This window comes from Rana temporaria, chromosome 8 (genome assembly GCF_905171775.1).
Source record: "Rana temporaria chromosome 8, aRanTem1.1, whole genome shotgun sequence".
Classification (NCBI taxonomy): Eukaryota; Metazoa; Chordata; class Amphibia; order Anura; family Ranidae; genus Rana; species Rana temporaria.
This window is the reverse complement of record NC_053496.1, coordinates 38,502,941-38,511,156: the sequence shown is the minus strand read 5'-3', so window position 1 is coordinate 38,511,156 and position 8,216 is coordinate 38,502,941.

The following is an 8,216-nucleotide window of genomic DNA, read 5'->3' as shown; positions in this document are numbered from 1 at the left end:
ATACGGTACCATCACCAAATTTTGGGAGGTAAGTTGTAGCAGAAAGCTTTCTGCTACAACTTACCTCCCAAAATTTGGTGATGGTCCCGTATGCCGGACAGTATTTGCATCTTTTATGATTTGTATATCTATATGTATAGGGTATTTTGATATTTTTGTATTTGTATAATATTTCTATATGTTTGTAATAAATTGATATATTTTTTATATATTTTGAAGCTTTTTTGTGTGTTGCCTATATAATCCCACTGTATGAGGTTTATTCGAATACTTCTAATAATTCCGGGATGATGGCAACTATATGCCGCTATATATGAGTTGGTCTTTTTCTACGATAGTTATATTCTTTCTATCCTTTTGTTTTTTCTATACTATTCTGTTTTCTATTTTTTTGCTATTCAAATTTGAATTGATTGTATTTTACATTTTGGGAAATGGTTATATTCTTTCTATTCTGATGTTTTTCTAACGCTATTATATTTTAGTCTATTCTATTATTTATGTTTTATTCTATTCTTATGTATTCGAATTCTAATTTATTTTATTTGAAATTCAAATTTCAGTAGATGGTTATATTCTTTAGTTTTATTCTATTCTTTTTTTTGTTTGTTGTTATATTCTTTTATATTCTATAAATTATTTTCTATTCTATTTAATTCTCTTTGGAAATTGGAAAACGATTAGAATTTGAAAACTATTAGAACTCCAAAACGATTCAAATCGATTTGAATTCCATCAGAAATTGGTTTTAATTTTTTTCGGATTCATTGAATTTCAGAACTATTGTAATTCTGAAATCTGAATACATCCGAATTTCCAAAAAAATGAAAATTCGTCCCAATTTTAATTCGGAACAAAACAAACGGCACATGTCTAAAACGCATTCAAATGGGCACTTTTGATTTTTTTCAAGTTTGGGTTCCATAGACCAACAGGGTTTGCGTTTGAGCTCCGAACTTTTGCAACATTCAAGAGTTCTGGCACTAACCAAAGTTCGGCTAGTAAATGTCTAGCGATATTGGCCTTATATTAAAAGAACAACATTGCATTACAATTTTACAATGAAGAAAGGGATCAAAAAATGCAAATTTGTATTGGACAGACAATGTTACAACCAGTTGTAGTTCACAGGCTGAGATGACCTCACCACAGCCCGTTTCAACTGCAGAGATCCAACTCGTTTCAAACATACATTATATATCGTTCTTCATCAGGGAGGTATCGCACTACAAAATAATGACATTATCTAAAACAAATGTTCAAATGCTATGATGCAAGTTAAAAATTTTTATATATATTTAAAAATTCTGTTTAAAACAGCATTTGAACATTTTGTAGTGTGGTACCTCCCGGATGAAGAATGATGTATAATGTATGTTTGAAACGCATCTCAGTCTGTGGACTACAACTGGTTGTACCATTGTCTGTTCAATACAAACTTGACTTTTTTTTACTATTATTGGTCTTTCTTCTTTGTAAAATTGTAATGCAATGTTGTTCTTTTAACCACTTAAGGACCGGAAAATTTCCCCCTAATGAACAGGCCTTTTTTTGTGATCTGGCACTGCATCACTTTAACCACTTAACGCCCGCCGCACGCCTATTTACGTCCAAAGAATGGCACGTACAGGCAGATGGGCGTATATATATACGTCCCTGCCTTCTAGCGGGTCGGGTGTCCGATCGGGACCGCCTCCGCTGCGTGCAGCGGGCGGCTTACCTCGGGGAGCGATCCGTCTTGAGGGGGCGGCTGTTCGTTTCTGTCCGTCCCCTCGTGATCGCTCTCGGGCCAATCCCGTCGTGTCCCGCGTGTCACTTCCTCTGCCTGTAAAATGTAAACACTGGCAGAGGAAGTGATGCAGCTCTCCTCTCGGCGGTATTTTCAAACCGCCGAGAGGAGATAAGACAGTAAGTCGCACAAACATTACACTGACACCAGTACACATAGGCACATTAACCCCTTCAGATCACCCACCCCCCTGTCACTGAATGCAGTGATCATATATGTACTGATCACTGCATTTAGTGTCAGTGTGACAGTTAGTGTGACAAGCAGTTAGTGTTAGGTTCAGGGTAGCCCCGTACCCCCCTAATAAAGTTTTAACCCCTTGATCACCGCCCTAGTTAACCCTTTCACCCCCTATTGCCAGTGTCACTAAGCGATCATTTTTCTGATCGCTGTATTAGTGTCACTTTTATTAAAGACATGTGGCTGAATACATTTTGGCCTAAATGTTTGACTAAAATTTTGTTTATTCAATTTTTCTTATAACAAAAAGTAAAAAATATTGATATTTTTTCAAAAATGTCGCTCTATTTTTATTTATAGCGCAAAAAATAAAAATCGCAGAGGCAATCAAATACCATCATAAGAAAGCTCTATTTGTGGGAAAAAAAGGATGCAAATTTTGTTTGGGAGCCACGTCGCACGATCGCGCAATTGTCTGTTAAAGCGACGCAGTGCCAAATTGTAAAAACGCCTCTGGGTATTTAGCAGCATATTGGTCCGGGGCTTAAGTGGTTAACTGACAATTATGCGGTCGTGCGACACTCTACCCAAACAAAATTTATGGGTTTTTTTTTTCCTCTCAAATAGAGCTTTCTTTTGGTGGAATTTGATCACGTTTGCGGTCTTTATTTTTTGCGCTACAAACAAAAAAAGACCAATACTTTTTGCTATAATAAACCCCACACCCCCCCCAAAAAAGTCTTCATCGATTTAGGTCAAATATGAATTCTTCTACATATTTTTGGTAAAAAAAAAAAAAACAGATTGCAATTAGTCTATATTGATTGGTTTGTGCAAAAGTAATAGTGTCTACAAAATAGGAAATAGATATATGGCATTTGTATTATGAATTTTTTTACTAGTAATGGCGATCAGCTATTTTTAGCAGTACTGCGACATTGCGGCGGACAGATCGGACACTTTTGACACTTTTCTGGGACCAGTGAAATCTATACAGTAATCAGAGCTAAAAATAGCCACTGCTTGCTGTATAAATGTCACTGGCAGGGAATGGGGTTAACACTATGGGGCGATCAAGGGGCTAAGTGTTCCCTAGGGAGGTGTTTCTAATTGTGGTGGGAGTGGACTGACTGGAGGAGGAGACAGATCGCCATTCCTAATCACTAGGAATAGACGATCTCTCTCTACTCTCCGGACAGAACAGGGATCTGTTTGTTTACATTGACAAATCCCCGTTCTGCCTCTCTGTGGAGTGATGGCGCGTGGCCGGCAGTTATCGCGGCCACGCGCATCAGTTCCCCCACCATGCAGCGGGCGCGTGCCTGCTATAGCGGTTTAAAGGGCTGTACAGCTCTAGCAATTTGCGGGAATGAGCCAACCTGCTGCAGTATAATGACGGTGGCTGGTCTGCAATTGGTTAATAGAAGGCCAATATTACTGGCCAATTTATTTCCAATGTTCTTAATACATTTTTTATTTATACATTTATATATGTCCGGCAAAATCCCATAAGAAGTTTACAACAAATTGTAATTCAGTTACACAAGCTGAAGTTAGGAGATGATTGACTACCATGCAGAGCTCCACCAGATTTTGCACTTTCCAGTCTTAGAAAAGCAACCCCAATGAGTTTACAATGATTAGCAAAAGCGCTCCTAAAAAACACTGTGTAGCAAGCCGTTTTAGTTCCTGGGCTTGGTGCTGGATGTTGGATGTCTGAACCTTGAGCAGAACCAATTAAAAAAACAAGATGGCGATTCACAATGGTACTGCCATTTCAAAACAGCACCTGGGACTCAAGTGGTTTATTAAAATCTGAAGGAACAATCTTCTTTGGATTTACCAAAACAGTAAAAAGATGTATAGTCGGCTCTGGAGGTCAGTGACATGCTAGACACACTTTAGATGTAACTTTTCAAAGTCCTGTGCCAAAAACTACCAGGACAGAAAGCGAACATATTGCCCAAAATGGCTGCTCCCTCAACTAGACTGGCCATAGACTAAAGCCCCATACACACAAATCGGACTTTTTGACAACAAACTTCAAAATGAGCAGGTTTTCCAAAAAATCAGACCGTGTGTACGCTCCATCGGACAAACTTTTTCGGTTTTCATCGGACAAAAGTTCGCTCTGCAAACGGACAAACTTTTCGGCAAAAAAAGTCCTACAGTGCAAAGTCCTATCGTGTGTACAGAAATCCATTGGACTTTGGACTAAAAGTACAAACACGCATGCCCAGAACCAATGTTAAAATCAACCAACAATAGCAGAAGTTGACCAAAGGGTGGTGGAAAAGAGCAGAAAAATCACGTGATTTTGGGAAAGTTTGGGAAAAAGTCCTGCCGTGTGTATGCTATGGGTGTTCCCGGCCAACGCCCTTCAAACAAAAATCCACGGAAACGTTTGTTTGAAGTCCTACCGTGAGTATGAGACTTTACACAGCACAGTGAAATGGATGTTGTAATGAAAATCTACCGAACATTGACAGGTTATTTCACCCAGTCTATTTATAAATGCAGATTCCCCTTATCAGAAATAAGGCCAATTAAGCTCTGGATGAGTGTGTGATTAACAAAGACTGCTCTTAATAGAAACTAAATCCATTCTCATTTGAAAAGAGCAAATGGCGTCGATGCTGCACTCTCGCAAATGTCCAACCAGTCCAGAAAAGCATGCACAGATCTCCTCCCCCCCATCCCTTCCACCTTTTCGGCTCTTTCCAGACTCAACTTTTTCTAGGCTTGGAACAAGAAAAGTTTTGCTCCTTCAAAATTCTTCTGTGATTTTTATCTCTCAGGCCTGATACGATATGTAGCGCTACTCCCGCAGGAGCCACTGTTGAATGAAGGTATCTCCCACCCTGCACAGACACACAGTTTTCCACCACATGCTGGAGTCAAAAATCAGTCCTTTCAGCTTTGTTTTTCTATTTTATTAGGGGTATTGGATTTGGTTGAGGGTGTTATGAGATGCCCTCTTGATCAAAGTAATAGAAGACCTCTTCAGGGATACAACTATATACAGTCTGTATATACACTTCTCCAACCTCCAGCACAATTTTGCTTGTAAAACATTTTCCCAGCACCAGCTGGCACTATTTGGTTGATCCAACAAAAGCTCAGTTAGATCTGTGGAAAATGCCCTTTACAGGCAGGGACCGTGGGTCCCTTTGGTTGTGTAGCAAAAAGGCCCAGTGCTCAGCTATCCGACTCCTGAGGCAACTGATCCCAGCACAGCCTCCTTAGGCACTGCTAGCCCTCCTGGCTGCAGCTGCCCTTTTCACTAGCCCTCCTGGCTACTTCTCCATAGTCCTCCCAGAATGACTCTGCATCCATCCCAGACTGCTTGCACTCAATTCTCTCAGGTATGTCTCTCAGTCCTTTGACTAACACTCACCAGCCCTCCTGGCTGTCTACCTCCCTGGAGATTTGCCTGGCAGTGTTCTCCTGCTTTCCTTCACTTGCTCCCGTGCCTCCTGGTTAGGACACCTCTGTGTGTTGTGAAAAAGGTCCCTTCTGCACCAGAAACCTAGGCCCAAGGTCACCCCCCCTCCCCCAGACTAGGGGGCACCCTCAAGGGCCATTGACAGCCTAACACTCCATCTTCCACCTAAAATCCACTGCCCCAGCTGCGCTGACTGAGTATATGAGGGGACATGCCCCCCTGCCAACCCATCTGATGGGGATTAGTCAGGGCCCTTATGAATACTCCAGGCAGTTCCCTCCTCACCTCCACTTCCATTCCCATTCTTCTAGAATCTACCAGTTTCTAGAAGTAGGGGGTGGTCTCAGAGATGCTGTCTATTAGTCATCCAGCCCTTCCTGACTCACTCACCTGATCCAGATTAACAAAAAAAACACAGACTTGGCATGGCTACCAGCCAAGTCTGACAATTTACCTACACTAACACAACCTATTCTCCTTCTAGCACATTAGAGGGTGCTACAGATATAAAAGCCAACAACTGGTATTTCAGTTATCTGAGACTGTTGGCAAGCTGAACCATGTACTGGTTTCTTAAATGTCTCGGTGACACACGTGAACAGATGGGACAACAGAATTCCAACTGGCCTGGTTATTTTGAAGTCCAATAATGGTCTATGGTCCCCAAATAGATACTTCATAATATAGAATAGATAAGTAATTTGGGATTATGTGTAAGGAGTCATTAAAATGGATACCATGATCGATTCATGGCTGAGATGACCCCCTCGTCTTGGATGTGCCTCCGGCCATGCAGTTCCTCTTCAGAGGATGTATCTTTTGTTCTTCAGACCTATAGTCATGGCCCAAAATAACGCTATACTGGTTCCTTAACCACTTGCTTACTGGGCACATATACCCCCTTCCTGCCCAGGCGAAATTTCAGCTTTCAGCACTGTCACCCTTTGAATGACAATTGCGCGGTCGTGCGATGTGGCTCCCAAACAAAATCGACGTCCTTTTTTCCCCACAAATAGAGCTTTCTTTTGGTGGTATTTGATCACCTCTGCGGTTTTTATTTTTTGCGCTATAAACAAAAATAAATAGAGTGACAATTGTTAAAAAAAACGTTTTTTTTTTACTTTTTGCTATAATAAATATCCACACAGAGATCCATGTTCCCCATGTTCCTGTCTCTGTGACTGCCGATCGCGGGCGCCTGGCGGACATTGCGGTCGCCAGGCACGCGCATCGGCACCAGAGTGACGCGGCAGGTGTTCGCTCGCGCTCCTCCCTCCAGTGGCCGTATATTAACATTGCGGCCGTATATAGTCTGGCCGGCGGTGGTTAATGACCAATGCTGTAGGTCCTTAATGTTATGTACCGGTACTTCTCTATACTGTATTGTACATTTTTATATCTGTATGGTTTATAACCTTAATAAAAAACGATTGGAAAACAAAATGGATTTTGCAGAAAACTTTTCCATGACTATGTTCCCGACATGTCACAACAGCAACAATAGGCTGAGAAGATGTCATCAGTCTGCTGCAGGCATGATGAAGCATTTGACTGTGAAGCCATACTTGTTTAATCACTTCTATTGGATATAAACCCTCCATACACTCAGGGAAGTGATCAGCCTCAGATAAAAAGCAGGGATGAACCAAATCTTCCTACATACGTTTTACATGTACATCTGCGGTCTTCACATTTATATACTGTTTAGAAAGTTCAGATCGTGTCAGGAGATTCTCGTTCTGTTTAACACAGTGTGTGATGTCTGGGCATACAGCCAAGATTGCCTTTCCTCCAATTAGCAATGTTGGCTATGTTCATCATAGGCAGATACTCTCAAATGTGTTTTGTAACAGGGCCAGCTCCCTGTTAATCTATTTTAGCAACCTCTCAACAGAAATTTCAAGACCGAAAGGATTTGTCCCCTTAATGACCAGGCCATTTTTTGGAGATACAGCATTGCATCGCTTTAACTGACAATTGTGCAGTTGTGCGACATTGTACACAAAGAGCTTTCTTTTGGTGGTATTTGATCACCTCTGCATTTTATTTTTTTGCGCTATAAACAAAAAAAGACCGATAATTTTAAAAACAAAAAGCAATATATTTGTAAAAAAACTTCAGCAGATGGGGCTCGAGATCTCCTTCTGGTTCTCTGCAGGCGTGCTTGTAGGCTCCCCCGGTTTGTGATCATGCCCATGCAGGAAGATCCGCCGGTGTGCACAGGGTAATTGATGCTGTGGCTTTCCGAAATGTGACCACTAACGGGTAGCCACAGCAGGAGGTATATCCCTGTTGGTGTGCGAGATCCGGACACGGCATCATTTGCTCTGGACGGGTCCGGCAGAATCCTGATAGAGGCGCCATCAAAGTCCACCTTTCCATGGTCCCATGCCTTACGGAAAATGGTCTCCTGTGTATATATGGGTGTATGCGTCAAATAACGTTGCATGGTCTGCTAGGACCAGAAAGTCTGGGGCCTAAGGCCCTGTGGACCCTATCCAGTTCCAGAGGACGGCGGGGAGTCCAAACCCTTGTGAAAAATGGCAATGACTGTCTCTGCCAGATTCGCCGTGCCTGTAGCCTCTGGGAGACCCAGGAGTCCCAAATTGTTCCGCTGACTCTCATCTTCCAGGTTCTCTAGATGCAGCTGTAGGGCCATGGTTGCGTCGATCTGTATCCCCTGGGAGCTTTCAAGGGCTGCCACTGGATGTTTCGGTGCCAATAGTAGGAGGATAGGAGTCCACCCTGTCAGAAAGTGACTGCACGTCCATCCTAACCACCTGGATGTCTTGGCGGTGTGCA